The 17929-nt window shown below is 34.9% G+C and overlaps 1 pseudogene; it reads left to right on the top strand.

Annotated features, from left to right (window-relative positions):
- The window catches only part of LOC116149715 (elongation factor 1-alpha 1-like), a 99286-nt pseudogene that overhangs the window by 6696 nt on the left and 74661 nt on the right, over window positions 1–17929 (top strand).

Raw genomic sequence — 17929 nt, 5'->3', positions numbered from 1 at the left:
TGTCTATGGTCCTTCCAGAGGTGTCATTTTCAGTCTAGATTTTTAGGACATGATGATGCTTGACTACATTTTCTTATAATGAGCATCTAGGAATAGATTTCTACTCCAGTCCTGTAGACCTTGCCACCAATTAGAATGAAAAGACAGAAACCCGGTAAGAATTAGTGAACTTATACTTTGGCTGAGTCATTTCTACACACCTTTTATATAATTGTTATTATTTTTAGTCTGTCCTTTTTATTCCTTAAGATGGGGTATGCCAATTTACAATTCATAACGTTCAGTGTTGTTGTTAACAATATCAAAAACCATCAAAAATTAACTCACTAATTTAATAAACAGATACACTCCACCATGTCATCTCCTTTGAAAAGGTTTCTTTCCTACATAATTCTACATTTATTATTATAGTTTGAGGATAATATGCTGGTAAGGTAATATTTCTAATGTAAGCATAATTTAATTTGTATTTTTGAAGTTTTAATTGGTTTTGGCGTGTCTCTGAAGATTCACAGAGATTTCATAGATATTAAAAATCATGTAAATATTAAGTAATGATTATGGATAATGAGGTATTTTCTAAATGAGGGCTATCAAACTGTCTTAGTAACTGATAGTCATTCTGGAAACAGGGGCAAAAGCTAAAGGACAAGATACACAGTGAAATTGTGCACCTGTGTCATTTCAACCTGATACAGAATTAAAAGAGAGAACAAAACTGAATATAAAATGCTCACTTCACCACTCTCATGGGAGGAATTTGTACGCAGGTTTTTAACGTTTGTTTTAAGAATCAAATATCTATTACAATCAATGATGAGTTTTATGAGAATGAACAGACACACATTTTTTTACAGGGCGATGTTTAGCCACGAACTTGAGACTCAACATTTCTAAGACTAGATTCTTCACATCTTATGAAGGATAAAGTATTGTTTTAGCATCCTTCAAGCTATAGTTCAAACTTCAGTGGCCTGACATTTCTTTTTTTTCCTGCAGTTAATTCATCCCCCAAATAAAGCTGTGATCATCAGAATGACGTGCCACAATCTATATGGAAAGGAATATAAGAGAGCGACCTCTGGGACCACATTGCTGAAATTTGAATCCCAGATTTGTGACCTCAGGCGTTTAGCAGCTATGATCTGTTTCTTCACATTAAAAGTGGGTGCCACTTATTAAATATCTATTCTATAGTGTCATCGTGACTTCTAAATGAGTTACAGTGGGAAAGCTCTTAGAACTCTATTGCACATGTAAACACAACCTCTTGTTAATATTATCCAAACTCAGTAATAAATTTGCAAAGAATTTCACATTTAGGCTATTCCAGAGGCTCTTGTCAGAAGTTAATATGAAAATCATGTACCAGTCTTGCACAGAACTTATATATAACACACACTCCATATTCCACAGTGACACACACACCAAAAGGTCTTTCCAGTCTATTTTTTTAAAAGATTTCCTAACAAAACCGTCATAAAAGTTCTGATTTTCACAATATTTAGGCTATTTCAAAGTATTTATTACATATCTGATATATTTAAATCAATCACAGGAATTTCATAAAGGGTTCATTCAAACAGAAGGAGGCAGGGAAGATCTGTCTTCTAGCTGGAAATTGGATATTTAGGATTTTAAGGTAAACAGTTCATCAATAGATGTTTGGGAGAAAATAATACAATAAAAATTATTCTGGAATATTATCTGTGGGATAATATGAACTGGAGATTATCCTAATGAAAAATGACATTTTCCTCACACTTTTTTATTTTCTGTTTCTGGGATAAATAGAAATGATATTTTGACATCAGCAGTTAACATAATAAAGATATTGCCAGAAAGACAAACTGAAGGCAGAAATGCAATCCTGACAGGAAGAAATTGATTCCAGCAACATACAAGCTGACAAGGTACAGACTTACCTAAAGTAACAGTTATGAAAAATTCAAATAGTAACACCTAAAATATGGGGGGAAACTATGTAACTCCTGTCATATTTCCTGTTTCTCTCTAAAAGTATCCAATGTAATATTTGATTATTTCAATTGACAAACTGGGCTTGATTGGAATAAAAATAAATTTAACTCAGAAAAGGTGGATATTTGTATATTACTATGTAAGAAAATGTAGTCGTCAAGATAAAAATGTTGTACAACAGCATTAGTCAGTCTACAGTTAACATGAATTTATCTTCCACATTTTTATTCTCCATATTTTCTATTGATTTATTTAGTATTCATGCAGGGACCTTGAAAAAAGATTCATTTTGCTGATGGATGTAGGGGGTGGAACTGCATCATTGCACAAAAAATACATTAACTGATATGATAATATAGCCGTAAATGTAATAGGATTCATTACTAGCAAGAAATAGTGCTCTGATGCCTACAAAGTTCTTCTCTGGTTTTCAAAATGTGTATTAAATAGAAATTTCACCAAGATTTTAAACCTATCAGGATTTACATTATAGGCAATAACTAAACTGAAATCAATCATCTCAAAAGGCAAAGAATTATTTCTGTTCTGCTCTACATGATATCCTTTTATTTTTACATGATTAAGATGTAAAACAAAAACAAAATGTCTGTATACAAACACATACATTCATGTCTACCTATAGTCAAACATCTACACACTATTTTCTTTGGCCTACAATTGGAAATACTCCATTGGCAAATTCTGACCTACAGTAAGAAAGTATGATCCAGCTACATTTGTTAAGGTTTCCCAGAGAAGCAGATTAGTGATTGATAGATGATAGATAGATAGATAGATAGATAGATAGATAGATAGATAGGAAGAAAGAAAAAATCAAGAAAATAGATTTATTATAAAGAATTGTCTCATGCAATTACTAAGGCTGAGAAGTCCCACCCCAAAAATCCAACAGTATAATTCAATATCCAAGTAGGGAGGCCTGAGACCCAAGGGAGCCAATGGTATGAATCCTGGTCTACAGGAGATGAGATTAGATGTTCCAGCTCATGCAGTGAGGTAGGGAAAAAAAGGGTTGATTTCTCCTTCCTCTATCTTGTGTTCTAATCAGAGGCTCAAAAAATTAGATGAAGTCTACTCACTCTGGGGATAGCAAACTACTTTACTAAATTTACTGATTCAAATCCCATCCAGAAAAATCCTCATAGACACACCCAGAAATAACGATTAATCAGGGCACCCCAAGGTCAGTCCAAATGACATAAAATCAACCATCACACCAGCTATTCTAACCACTAGACATTTCAAGAATGCACAGATTTTTCTTCTACAATCATTTCCCCAACTTTTTTGCACTGTATTTCTTATTGCATTAGCATTAGCATGAGTCTATTGGGGTTAAGCTCAGTTTTTGTTTCTATGTATATTTTCACCTTCGACTTGAAAGATGGTTTTTCTGGGCCTGCAATTCAGAGAAGACATTGAAGTTATCTCAGTACTTTGAAGATACTATATTACCATCTTCTGGCTTTAATGTTTCCTGTTATGAAAACTATTTTTCTAATTGTCTTGACTTTGTAATTGTTCCCCACCCTCTCCCCCACCCTTTGGTGGTTTTCATGTTTTAAAACTTTGCCTTCAGTGTTTGTGGTGCAAATAAAATGAGTCTATTTGTACATTTTATCTACCTTAATTCAAACAACTTATGCCTTCTGGATCTGTGGAATCATGTATTTTTCAATTCTGAAAATGCTGGTCCATTTCTTTCTCCCATATTGTCTCTCTTCAATTCTCTCTATTCTCACTCTCCTTAAATCCAGTTTTTATTTGCATGTTAGACTTTCATTTTTTGCCCCACCTTTTGATTCTAGCAGTTTCCTCTATGGGAGTTATTTCTAAGAAGTGTTTCAAGATCATTTCCTTTACAACATCCCCTGTGCTATACATTACATCTTTGTGACTTACATATTTTATAACTGGTATTTTGTACCTCTTAATCCTCTTCACCTATTTTACCCACCTCCTAAACCCTCTTACCTCTGGCAACCATTGGTTTATTCTTTGTATCTGTGAGTCTGTTTTTGTTTTGTTACGTTTGTTATATTTGTTTTGTTTTTTAGATTGCACATTTAAGTTAAAACATACAGTATTTATCTCTGCCTGATTTATTTCACTTAGCATAATATGCTCAAAGTCCATCCGTGTTGTTGCAAATGGCAACATTTCATTCTTTTTTATGGCTGAGTAATATTCCATTGTATGTGTATATATATATACAATGTCTTCTTTATCCATTCATCTGTTGATGGACACTTAGATTGCTTCCATATCTTAGCTATTGTAAATAATACAACAATGAACATTGGGGTGCATATATCTTTTCAAATTAGTGTTTTCATTTTCTTCCAACAAGTACCCAGGAGTATTTTATGGTAGTTCTATTTTTAATTTTTTGAGGAACCTCGTTACTATTTTCCATGGTGCCTGCACTAATTTACATTTCCATCAGCAGTGCACAAGTGTTCTTTTTTCCACATTCTCATCAACATTTATTATTTGTTGTCTTTATTCTGTTTTTGTTTTTTTTTTTTTTTCTGGGGTCTTATCTTATTCTTTTGTTAGGGATATAGTCCTCTCTCTTCTCATTTTGCTTCACTTTCTGTGTTTGTTTCTATAAATTAGGCAAAACAGTTATTTTTCCCAGTCTTAAAGGTGTACGCTTGTGTAGAAGTGTCTTCTACAGATATGTGTGACGTCTGACTTTACAGCTGGACAGAGCCTAGTGCCAGCAGGGGCTTCTCCCATTGCGTGCTGGAGCTGGAGCTGGAGCTGGAGCTGGGTGTGGACTGGCGGATGTGCTAGGGCAACTGCACTTTTCAACCTGCCTCTATGCTGAAACTGGAAGCCAGTAAGTTCACATGCAAGCCCTTTAAGAGTGAGTCTTGGCTTCGTACAGCCCTCCAGCTCTTCTGGTCATAAGCCCTGCTGGTTTTCAAAATCACTTAAGGAGGCTCACCTTCCTGGTGCTGGACCACAAGGCTGGGATGCCCAATATGCGGCTCAAACCCCTTGCTCTTTAGGGAGGACCTTTGAGCTTGTGACATCCTCTTCCTCTTTTCAATTGCGCACTAGGAGTGTGAATCCTGACCAGATTGCTTCCCTTCCCCTCCTACCTGTCTTGATTTTTTTTCTTATATTCTTAATTATTAAAGAGCTGTTCTGCTCACCTTCAGGTTATTCCAGGATTGTTCTTCATGTAGTTGTAGTTTCGGTGTGTCCTGGGGAGGGAGTGCACTCAGGGTCTTCCTCCTCTGCCATCTTGATCCCCTCTTCTGCCGTAGGTGGTCTTAAAATATCTCTTTATGAATATCTGGGACTTACAGTTGTTTTATATATTTTAGGTTTGGGGGCATTGTTGGACTCTACTTGTGTGTAGTCTCATGTGCTCTGATTTTTCTGATCTTTTTTCATTAAAATGATATCTGGGTTTTATCTTTCATTGGGAGATATTGATGTTACTGTTCAGTCTATCTCCATGTATTTCAGACAAAACTTTGGGTTAAGGAGTGATATCTGAACATAGATGGGGACCTGGTGTGACACAAAAGATACTTTTATTTAAGTCATAGTGGGGAAAACTCTTTCTGCTGAGAAAAAAATATATTTCCTTCACACTCCATTAAGACAACAAAAAAGGAGACGAATTTAATTTGTAACTTTCTTTGTGAAATTTATTTCAAATTACTCATCCTTGCTTGTAAGCTGAGCTTGTTTTTGTTGGCTCTCTTGTTTTATTCAATGGAAAAAAATATATAAATATATCAGTATAATGGAATTCACAGTTTTTTTTCTGGCATATATTTTCCATGTACTACTTCAGTAAGTCTTGTGAGCGAAGTCTGCTTGCCTATGAATCAGATGGTAAATGCACGCTGCCAAAGGTACACCATGTCCCGCCATGAAATCTTCAGTTTGGAAATGGATTAGTGGTTGTCTCGTTTAATCTTCCGCTAGTTGAAATCGTTGCTCTTTTATGATTCTTTTGAAGCCATCATTCAACAGACACTTCAAGTTAAGTGGACATTTTTCTTTTAAGTGGCAACTCAATAAACATTGTCCAACAAATGCTCTGACAAAATATTTGCCTCATATTTTTTGTTGGTTCTTAACCAACTTAAGCAGTGAGTGATCATATTTTTTAAGTAAATTATTTTAGTCATAGTGTATAAATTCCTCTCCATCTTTAAGTATTTAATGGACATGAAATCAGGACACCTGTGGCTTTTGAGCATTTGAAATACAGCCAGGGAAATGGAGGGACTGAATTTATAACAGTTTTCATTTTGAATTATTTTAAATTAACGTTAAATATCCACGCATAGCTCCAAGAAACATCTGAGGTACCAGAGGCTAGAAGAGGCAAGGAAGGATTCTCCTCTAGAATCTTTTGTGGGAAGTGCATTCCTGCCAGCACCTTGGTTTTGGACTTCTGGCCCCTAGAACTGTGAGAGAGTAAGTTGCTGTTGTCTCAGCCATCAACCTTGTGGTAATTTGTCACTGCAGCCCTAGAAAACTAATACAGATGGCTTCAGTGAGGAATTTGAAACTGGAGCAAGGGGCAAAAAGGGTCAGAAATCAGGAAGCATTCATTCCTGACAGAGGTCCAGGGACTCCATCTAACATCCCAGATCTGAGCGGCAGCAGCCATATCACCCTCCCAGGCTGCCCACGTCCTGCAATTTCACTGACACTCTGAGCCCTCGTCTCCACCGTAGCTGTCCTCACTCTAAGCCTGTCTCTTCAATCTCCCCATGAATGGTGTGTTATCCAACATAATCTATTTTCTGGCTTAGTTTAACCAGAATCTATGTATTTCAGTCACCTACAAACCAAGAACTGAAAACCTTCAATGGCTGTGAACATTTTCCAAAACTTAGTAAGTAAAACTGTATGTATTTTATACTCTTCTAAATAAATAAATAAACAAATATTTATGTGCTTTTTATCTCTCAAAAGTTGAGGTCATACAAATAATGTGTGTCTCAGAAATATGAAGTGATTTTCAGAATAAAGCAAATGAAGAGTTGTCTTGCTGTTTGGGGAAAAGCAGAGAAGTGCCTTCATTTGTACTGAGAATTATGATTGCCATCAGGGAGCCAGGGGTGAGAATGTAAAAGCTGCCACAATAGAAATGTAGATTGAGCTGAAATATTTCTTTTGGCAGCAACTCAATTTTAAAATCATAAACACAGTAATCTGCAAAAATGTCATATATATTTGCATTCTTCTTATTTAACAATGACTGTGATTTAAAAAGCTTATTGCATTAGAGAGAAAAAATATGCTTCACACTGTAAAAATTTAGCATGCCAATAAGTTGTAAGAAGTGTTACTTCACATTATTGTGGATAATTCATATATTTTAAAAGCATTTCTGTCTTATCAGCTAGAATTCAGAAACTGATAGGGCTAACTGCAAATTTCATTATTTTCCTAGTTTAATATTTTAAAAATCAATTTTCATTTAAGTGATTTGATGAACTAAATTGCCCTGAAATATCCAAGAACCTTGAATACATCATTCAGTTTATAGAATATAAATAAACATGTAGATATGTTTTCTTTTCTTTCATATAATCATAGCTGTGGTAATATATTAAAACATATTTTAATAAATTTCTACCATACCACTTTTTCATTTTCAAAAGTAAAGAACTGAGATTAAGTCTTTCCTCTCTTTTTTGTGTTTCTTACATGGTACCTGGCTTACATTCTCAGTTCTTCTATAATTATCTGCATGTACCTCCACCTGTGCAGTGATCTATAATTAGCCTTCATGGGAAAGAATGGGGGATGTTACATTTAGTATTTGCTAACTGTAGAATAGGGATCTCTTTTCCTTGTTTTTTTTTTTTTGTTTTTTTTTTTTCCCCTTCTAGGTATATGGTTGTGTCATGGTGAAATGGTCTTGTTTTTATCTCATTCTAGTGTGATCACAGAATGTTCTCATCTGAGATTGGCGTTTTGTGAAATTATCTGTTTTATATGTAAAACACCCTGGTCCAGCTGTGAGTATCCACACAACCATAAGCTGAGAGCTGCCAGAGTTTATTTTCTTTCTATTTCCTTACCTTCTATTAGCTACATCCCTTGCAAGGGGAGGAATACTCATACGTAAAAGTTGCCATGGAAATGTCCATCTGATTTCCATTCTCATTGCATTCAGATAACATCTTCCATGAAATGCACATGGCCAGCTGTTACAGTTGGTGGCAATTCTCTGTCTCTGAGGGTGGGAGACTCCAACACTCAACACCATGCAATATCAAGTAACGAATGTATTTCTTAGGGGTATGTGCTGGCAATATGGAAGGGACTTGGGGGAAGAACATTCTTTGTCATATAGGACATTTTGGATATTTATCCTTTCATTTTATTCGTGTATTCATTTATTTGCTTATTCACATATTGCTTCTAATTAAGTACCAGTTTTGAATTGTGCTACTTTGGGTAATTTTTTATAGTATTGTTAGTTTCTTTTAGGACAATCAAATCACAGTATCTCTGGGTGTGACAGCCCCACCTCAATTAGAATACTTCACTATAATAAAGGAAATTTCTGTGGTTGAAAACTTATTACAAGTTAAAGCCCTTCTGATGACTTGGGGAAAGAGATCCATGTCACCTCTCTGCCTTTCTACCTTGATCCCCCACTAGATAAAAAGTTCTGTTTCACCCAAGGGACAGCCTGCAGGGGAAGTGGCGATGGTCATGTCAGTGTCATCCTTGCAGTGCTCTAAGAAGCTACACCTAGACTCATAGTTCATCTGCTTGAGGCAGATAATGATTCTGCTGATGCGTCAAAAAAAAAAAAAAGAAAAACAGGAACAAAACAGAAAGGCATATAGAACATTCGGTACAAAGGAAAAAACAAGATTTACAAGTGAGTGCAATTATATATTCAGGCACTTAGAGAATTCACACTTATTTAAGAAGAATAATACTTCAAACTGGATCTTTAAAATTCAGTAAACAGTTTTTCACTCAGTTGTAGTAAAGGCATAAGTCTGAGATTTTTTTCCCTAAAAACTAGACAGATTATCTATAAATTATCTAAGAGAGCAAAGTCACTCAGAGAATCTAACAGCATCAAGACTTCTGATAAAATAAACTGTATGGATGTTGAAACTTACAGACTTGGAGGTACTGATATTAGAGCTGAGAATGAATAAAATAAGGCTGAAAAATTAAAGGAAAACCATGGTAACAATATGGTACCTAACAGACATTATTATTGTTGGATTTGTGAGGGGGCTAAGTGTAATCATTGTGTTTGTGTGTCTAATTTTAAAAGGATTTAAAGCATTTAAGAGAATCCATATAAAGAGCTGGATCAGTGGAAACTTAATTTATTAAATTTATAATCAGTTTTAAATGATTTGGAAAATCTAATTCATCATATTCATATGTTTTTTAAATTGATTTTTTTGTGCAAGTGATATTTGAATATTAAGACATTATGTCTAAATAGTAATGACTTTAACATTAGGCAAATTATTAAAAAGGGTAAATATTTCTGTTTATGAAATTTTTTCAAAGTATGTATTTTTCACATTAGAGCTACTGATTCTTGAATTTGATTTTAGTTCCACTGAATATAGCCCCCTTTTACTTTATTTTGCCATACGAAAATATTCAGCTATTCTTTCAGGTACAGTTTGATAAATTTCAGTCATTTAAAACTTCTCCCAGTTGTTGTCTTTATCATAATTTGTCACTCTATTACCATAAACTCCAGTGGGCATTTTTATTTGTATCATGGTTGGGACTCTATCAAAACGAAAAAAGGGAATTGTCTGAAAATAAATATTTAAAATTAATCTTTCAAAGAATAAGATTTTTAAAAATCAAAACTTTCCTTTTCTAAAAAGAAGAAATTCATTGGGTAATTACTAAGGGGAAGATTTAGGACTTTTTAAGTGCTAGAAAGGGGAAATTGAGAATGACTAAGGTAACCAAGCATTCAAAAATAGCAGTTGGAATAAGACAGTATTAGTCCTGTGTGTACACAGCTGGTTAAAACAAGTCCCTTTGTTCACTGGATAGAAAGTATTTTCATTAAGTGCAGAAAGAATCTGACATCTCAAGGTTACCAAAAGTCCATGGTCCTTATCAGCTTCAGTTTATTAGAACCTGTTGTGAAGAAACATGATGTCAGTTTTGATGTCTCCTGGGCAAGAGCTGCTGTAATTGGAAATGTTTACTTTATGATCTCCAGCCTTTGAAAAGCAGTAAAAGAAAAATAAAGCTATGTTTCATCAGTTACTTGGGTCCTTTATACATTAATTTCACAAAGGAAAACAATATGGGATCTCTGATTTGAGCTCAGAAAGATACTACATGCTTGGAGTGTGGGAAAAAATCCATTGATTGGAAGCATACGGACATTGATGATGGTGGTGGTGATGATGATGGTGGTGGTGGTGATGATGACGGTGGTGATGATGATGGTGATGGTGATGATGGTGGTGGTGGTGGTGGTGGGTGGTGGTTTCTTTGGCATGTGCTGAGTAATACGCACTGTTCTGAGATCTTTGCATATATTGTCGTATTTTTTCCTTGGAGCAACCTTGTGAAGTGAGCGCTGTTATTTTCTCCATTTTGTGGATCATTAAACAAAACATAACAATACTGGGTGGCTCCCCTAGGTTTGTACAGCTGGTAAATGGCAAAGGCTATTCATTAAATCTAATTATATCAAAACAAGAGGATGAAACCTGTATCCAGGGCTGGCAGCTTATTAAGAAAAAAAAAAATCACCCAAGTTTTCATAATACTAATGATTATCAGTAGTTTGTGTGTATATAACATTAATACTGAAAATGTATTTTAAACTATTTTAAAATATAATACCTATGTTAGCTATACTATTGCTTTTAATTGAGTATATATCTACTAAATATGTTTTATAGGCAAATCTTGCTTAGAAATTTTATCATTTGTATAATAAATAAAATGAAAATAATTTTAAAAAATAAAATGAAAATAATTTTAAAAAAACATTTCCCTGCTTAAAATTAATACCGCTTCAAGTAGAAAATCAAAGGTATTAAATTGAGGTCTGAAACTTCCATTGATGAAGAGTAGGGAAAATAATTTCCTAAGAAAAATATCAGAAAACCCCCCATAAATGTATGTGTTATCTGATTTAAAGAAGGACTTTCTGAGTTAAATATGCATGGGAAATTAACACTATACTGTTATTTTCAGAATGCTCTCTGATTCTTAACATAACAATGTAAAATTTGCTTGTGGTAATTTAAGAAATGAGTTGACTTTTCTATTTCAGGTACAGTTATTGCTCAGGTAAAAATAATCTTCTTAACTGAAAAAAGAAGCACAAATCCAGCCTCACTCTCAGAGCTATCAAAATTTCAGGACTAATAGGAAAAATAGTTTAAGTCAATTTGGTATCTTGCTGGGGCCATGTGTTCCGTGGTTTCTGAACTGAGCTAGGAAGCAGGTGTAGAGGGCAGTATACTGCTCTTTCCAGCCTTTAGTAGACATAAATAATCAGAAAATAATATTAACAAATTTATCCGAAGATATCAGGAATCCAGGTGAGCTGGAGGAAGCCACGAGGTTTAAGCCAACACAGCAGGAAAAGTGAGGGGCCTGACATCCACCAGGTGGCGCCTGGCTGCTGTTTCTGCTCAGAGGTAGCTCAAACCCAGCCAGCCACAAAGGAAATCAGAAATGGGAGAAAATCTGGGGAATACCGAGGTGGAAGAGGCAATTATAGAAAAAGAGGGGCTCAGAGTCTGGTGAAATAAAAGTTGTGCCCTCGAAAAGGAAGGGGCACACAATTAGGCTTAAGAGGGAAAAAAATGACAAAATTAGGAGCCCACAGAGGCAGTTAAGCTGTGCTCCATAACTTTAAGGATAAGATCATGGTATTTTTGCCTTTTCACTAAGGAAGCATAGCAGCCCTTCCTGGGATTGAAAATGATAATACCACCCTAGAAACCATGTGATCTCTCTTGAGATCACATAAAAGTATGCAGATGGTGTTTTCTTACCTAAAAACAGTTGCTAATTCTCCAAGTAACAAGAAAACATGGAATTAATTACAATGTCCGATGAAACTGTTAACCTAAAAGTACTAGAAATTGCTTGGATGAAATTCCATGCAGTTAGAAACAAATTAATGGTCCATTTCCAGGTTGGATTTTATAAGATTATATATCACATATAAACATCATATCGGATCTTATCAACAGGGTAACTTAAAGGGATTCTGTGTTCATTTTCTAGGTTAATTGTGCAGACACAACAGAATGGGAATTGGGGAACCATAATGAGTTTTAACTGATGCAAAAAAAATGACTATTTCCAATAAACTTTCTATAACAATAATTGTTAAATTCTGCATTATTTTATGTAAAAGTTAAAATGTCCTTGCAAGGGCTAAATATCTGTAAACTTGTACATACAGTAAAAGACAAGTAAACCCAATTTTAATGGAAATTGAAACAAAATTGTGTTAGTTAAAATACCTTTGAGGAGTTATCCTTTTGGAGTTGAGAATACGGTCTAAAATATTGACATTCAGTACTGCCTCCGCAAACTCATATATTTTCCTAATTTAGTAATGGGCTTCTCTCAACATTCAATCTCAACGGGCATGAATACCGTAGAACAATTCTTTTTCAAGTTATGTAAAACTTATCTCTTCATTCAAAATATTTAAATTGAAGTTAATGGGACTCTCTTTAATCATCTGACTGTTACGTATTGTGTGTTCCTATCGTCATTTTCTAAAGAAAACACTTCACTGTTTAGGTAGTAAAACAAATTTGTAAAACGTAATGTACGACAGACAATTCCTTTACATTTCTTGCACCTTTAACAATGCTGAAGCAGTTGAGCAAAGAAATAGGATTTTAAAGGACGGATTGATGAGCTTTGTGTATTAGTGTTCTCCAGAGAAATGCAGCCAATAGGCTGTATATATAGGAATATATTTATATACATAGGAATATGGTTATTATAAGGAATTTGCACAGTTGTGGAAACTGAAGGCATATGATCTTCCATCTGCAAGCTAGAGTCCAGGAGAGCCAGTGCTATGATTTAGTCCAAGTTGAAAGAACTTCAAATCGGAGCACCAAGGGCAGAGGAAGATAAAGGTCTCAGCTCAAGTACTCAGGCAGGAAGAAAAAGGGGCACAGAGCACCTTCCTCTGCCTTTCGTCCTATGCAGACTCTCAACTGATCAGATGGTGCTGGTGTCCACACGGGGAAAGGAAATCTGCTCTACTGACTTCACTGATTCAAATGCTACTTTCCTCCATACACACCCAGAAATAATGTTTAATCTGAGCATCCAAAGGCCTGTCAAGCTGGCATATGAAATTAACCATCACTCTCTGTGACAAGACAAACTCAAACTGGGCAAGCCACAGCTTTTATCCTAATGGATCCTAATGGTGTGGGGAGGGGGCACACCACAGCGGGCAGCTCTGGATGGAATTCTGATCAGTCTTCATTTACCCTTCCAGCCTTCTCTAGTTGCCAGGTTTGCAGCTTGGGTTGCAAATAGACATTTCACAACTTAGCATAGGCTCCCTTTTTTTCCTGAAGTTCTTTCTGACTCCTCCAGGTAGAACTAGATGCTCCATCCTCCATGGTCCTATGATACCTGTAAGTACCAGTGATGAACCATCAATTACATCTTATTGTAGCCTTTAATCTCATTTTAATCTCTACCTCCACCCTGAGGAATCTCTCAAATATTTACGTATATTCACATACATATTTTCAGTTTTGGGTATTCAGCACTTAAAAGGAATTAATATTTAGTGAATATATGAATACATGAATAAAGAAGCAAAGGAAATTAAGTCACTAAGCTAGCACAAATGAAAACAAAACAAATCAATCAAATAACAAAGGATAATAAGAATAAACTCAGAGATATAGGAATTTCTTTATCAAAAAAGAAATATCTGGAAATTCCCATTCAAGGAAAAGAAAAGAGGAAAAGGAAGTGTTGGCCAAGATGGCAAAGGAAGGAGAATTAGAAATAGAAATCACAAAACCTTCATGAACTGGTATAAATGATGCTAAATGAAGAAGAGCAGAGTGGGCATCTGACAATACATCAGCCTTTGCATTGGTGACGGAGGCTGTAAGTGAGCACATGTGATAAACTGAATGGATGCTACTATCTGTATAAGTTGAATGAAGAAAGTTTTGTAAAAAGAACTCAACTGCTTCTTAATTGCTAATTATAACCCAGAGGGATATTTTGAGATAAATTTTATCTTAGTAGGACAGTTTTAAAGGCTATGCAAGTTGTAAAGGGTTACCCTCTGCTACACTAGATCAATGGAAGACATGACTGGGAATGGTGAACCAGAACCACACATCCTCTCCATCCACGTCCTACTGTTGCCCAGGAGACGCCTGAGCTGCATTACACAGAATAAGCTGCTTTGGGCAAGGGGAACAGGTGGGAGGCCAGAGGGAATTCTGAAGGTTAAAAATTACTAATAATAGAATACTTTCAATATACGAAAAAAAAAATTGCATTTGAGGAAAATTGTCCCTAAGAGTAGATGGGGCCTCCATGAGGAATATGAGTGACAAGTTTCTTTACACTGACATGCAGCCTCTTTGCTCATGTATGAGATCTTCCAGGTACACACACACACGCACCCCCCCACGCACACAATATAGAACTATGAAGCCATGTGGACCTAAATTGAACTCCTGATACTTACTCCCTGAACAAATTACATAATATTCTTCATTTTGCTATCACATTTGAAAAATGCAACATTAGGGAATATCTTGCATGGTTGTGGTGAAAATTAAGTTAAATGCCACATGAAAAATTCCTTCTAAGCACGATGAGGTAATGTGAGTACAATTTATAGCAGGAGCCTAGCAAATATTAAAGCAGATTAAACTAATTCTCCTTCTGCTGCCATTTTTATTGACCCATGAGAGAGGGTAATTTGTCTCACTCTTTAGTGCCCTTTCTCACTTAGAAACCTGAATCCTGAGAAAGAAAAAAATACAAAATTTTATAGCAATGGTAGATTTTTAAATTTTAAATTCAGTTTATGATGAAGAAATGTTGGCACACTGTAAATATATATAAAAAGTAGTCATAAGCAACATGTAAATTGCTTTCTATGAGCCCACAAATCTCCAGTTCTTAATTATATCATGGACATTTTTGTGACAAGTAGAACATAAAAAAAGGATTTATGGAAATTAAAAAAAGGCTTGCATTATTATTATTGCCATAAAAGGCTCTTTTGATCAGTAAAGTTATTTAGTTTCTGAGAAGATTACAGATGAAAGAAGTTAAAAGAACCTGTAAAACATGGTTAAACCTCTGAACCTTCTAATGCTGAACCATTATTTTCACTTACACTAATAGACAGCAGAGGAAATTTAGATACGATATACATAGACTTCAACATTGTAATGAAGCTGAAATTATTCTCATTGTTTCAATGTCATCTGTCAGATTGGCTGCAGTAACATAGAGGAATCAATCGCTGAGTTTTGTCACTTACAGCAAATCTTTGCGCTTCAAATAAAAAAAAAAACAGAAGCAGAAATAACTTGGTGCATTATGAATACAAGAGTTTTTATCAGCTAAATTCAATTAGACACCCTATTATAGGCTGGTGTCCTAAAAGGCCAGGAGAGCTTTTGGCACCAGATAGTTGACTTAATTTCTTTGTTAACTGTGCTATTTTCTATTAATAGTTTTGTTTTCATGTTAAAAATCAATAATCTTGTTCCCAGTAAAATCTTGCTATTTCCACTGTAGCATTTCCACAGCTGTTTGAACAGATCAGTCCTTAGTATGATTATATATTTATGATGAAACTATTTTAAAATAAAAGTTTTAAATTTATGCCGTATAATAATTTAGAATTCCTTAGCAATAACATATTATTTGTACTGAACACATAAAATAATTTCACAACAAAAATATGATAAACGTATGTTTAATGGAATATTGAAAATGAAAACCAGATGTAGCAGTAAGGATAAATTACCTCTCTATTTTTTTTAATCCCTTCATCCATACATGTAACATTTTTAAACTTCTGATATTTGAATACATCTTAAAACAAGTTTCTAGGTCTATCGGAGGTAGCATCTCCCTCCCTCCCCAAAAAGCTATTGTATGATCAATATATGAGCTGTTATCAGAAGCACAATTATTACACAAAATGAGGAATGCCGTTTTAGTAGAGTGTTTCCACTGTGACCCTCCTGGATGGACATCAGCATTCTGGGGTTTCCCATTCCGGAGGTTAAGTATAATATCCTAAGACACTGACCTGAATACTACATGCTGCGGAGAGTTCTGATAATAAAGGTTTTAGGGCAGAACAGATGGGAAGTTAAGTTTAGGATTTAACTTTCTCATGATCAGTAAGACTGCGAGGTTTAATCTGTAACTGGAAAGACCTGAGGGAGGTTAAGAGAGTTAATTGAAACATTAAATTAAAGTAGATTGAGCTATCATTCTTTAATTTTAATTTCTTAATTATAATTTAATTACTGGTATATTATTTTTAAATATTGGAAATTTAAAGAATATGTATGAAGTAGATTCTATAAACTTAAGACACAGGAGAGGGAAATTTCTAGTGGCTTGTTTGAAGACAGCTGTTCGAGGAAAAAGAAGCTTAATGTATGTATGTCTCTTGAGTTTAGAATGTTTCATACATTGGTTACAAATTGAAGCATTTCAAGTAAGGAAACAGGAAGACAATTTTAATTTTAGTGATAAAATTCCTCGTTGCAGCATGGCAAATAATGTTAGTGTAAGAGTTGTGATCGAATTAGGAATCTAGTGTGATCGTGTGTATATACCACAGATGATTGGGTTGTAAGTTAAATAATCAAATGACTGTGCTGTGGATAGAGGAGCACAGATAATAAGAATTAAAGTTGACTACAAATTGGGAAAATACTGACAACAAGTGAGAAATTTTTAACAAGTCCCTTCTGATTGAGAAGGTGCACAGTGGTGGTACAACCAGCTTTGTACTTGTTAGTTCAAGGTAACTGGGTCTCATCTAGGAGGAAATACTGAGGAGCTGAATCCACGTATCTGGATGTGGAGCAAAATGTAGGTAGAGGGCTCCTGACTTCACAGGTCATAGTTGAAGAGCAGGGGTTTGAGTAATTCACGCAGAAAGAGTGTATGGAATTAGAAGAGAAGAGGGTCAGGTAGAAAACTGAAACCATACTCTAAGCATTCAATGTGTAATAGTAAGTCATTTAATTTTGATTTAGATAGGCAAACAATCCTTTCTCTCCAAAGATCTCCATAATGTGTCGGTAAACAGTGCCATGCATCAATAATTGCTTTGTCGTCTCCTTTTACGTTTATTTTGGCCGCATCCAGTTCAGTCTCTCTAGCTTAAATAACTTTAGCCCATTTCAAATGAAATGTTCTTTTCCTCCAAATAATATTTATTTGCCTCATTTTTTTTGCTAGCTCATGCTTTACTTTTTGAAACAATAATTAAATTTGAATTTTTCTATTAGTTTCTTCCATTTATAGAAAACGTATCTACAGTTTACTTGGGGACCTAGTAAAATCCATACTCAAATTTATTTTGCTGACAGGACTTTGGTTTTTAAATTATGATTCTTTTAATTGAGCATTAATGTAGGGTCATACACTAGGCTAGATACTGGTACCTGTACGTCCAGTTGGACGTAAGCAGAAACTGTGATTTTTAAATGAGTCGACAGAGTTCTAAATTATTTTCAATACATGTTACACACGGTTTCCTCTGAAGTCAAATTATGTTGAGGTGCTGTAAATGCTGTAGAACCTGGGGATAAATGATGGTTAAACTCCCACTGTCAAGGTACTCACATTTTGGAAAGCAAAGAGACAGAGATGATGTAACAACTAAACTACTTTTTGCTGAATAATTTAT

The sequence above is a fragment of the Camelus dromedarius genome, chromosome 28 (assembly GCF_036321535.1).
Source record: "Camelus dromedarius isolate mCamDro1 chromosome 28, mCamDro1.pat, whole genome shotgun sequence".
Classification (NCBI taxonomy): Eukaryota; Metazoa; Chordata; class Mammalia; order Artiodactyla; family Camelidae; genus Camelus; species Camelus dromedarius.
Note: the sequence above shows the minus strand (reverse complement) of the source record. Positions and strands in the feature narration are given on the sequence as shown.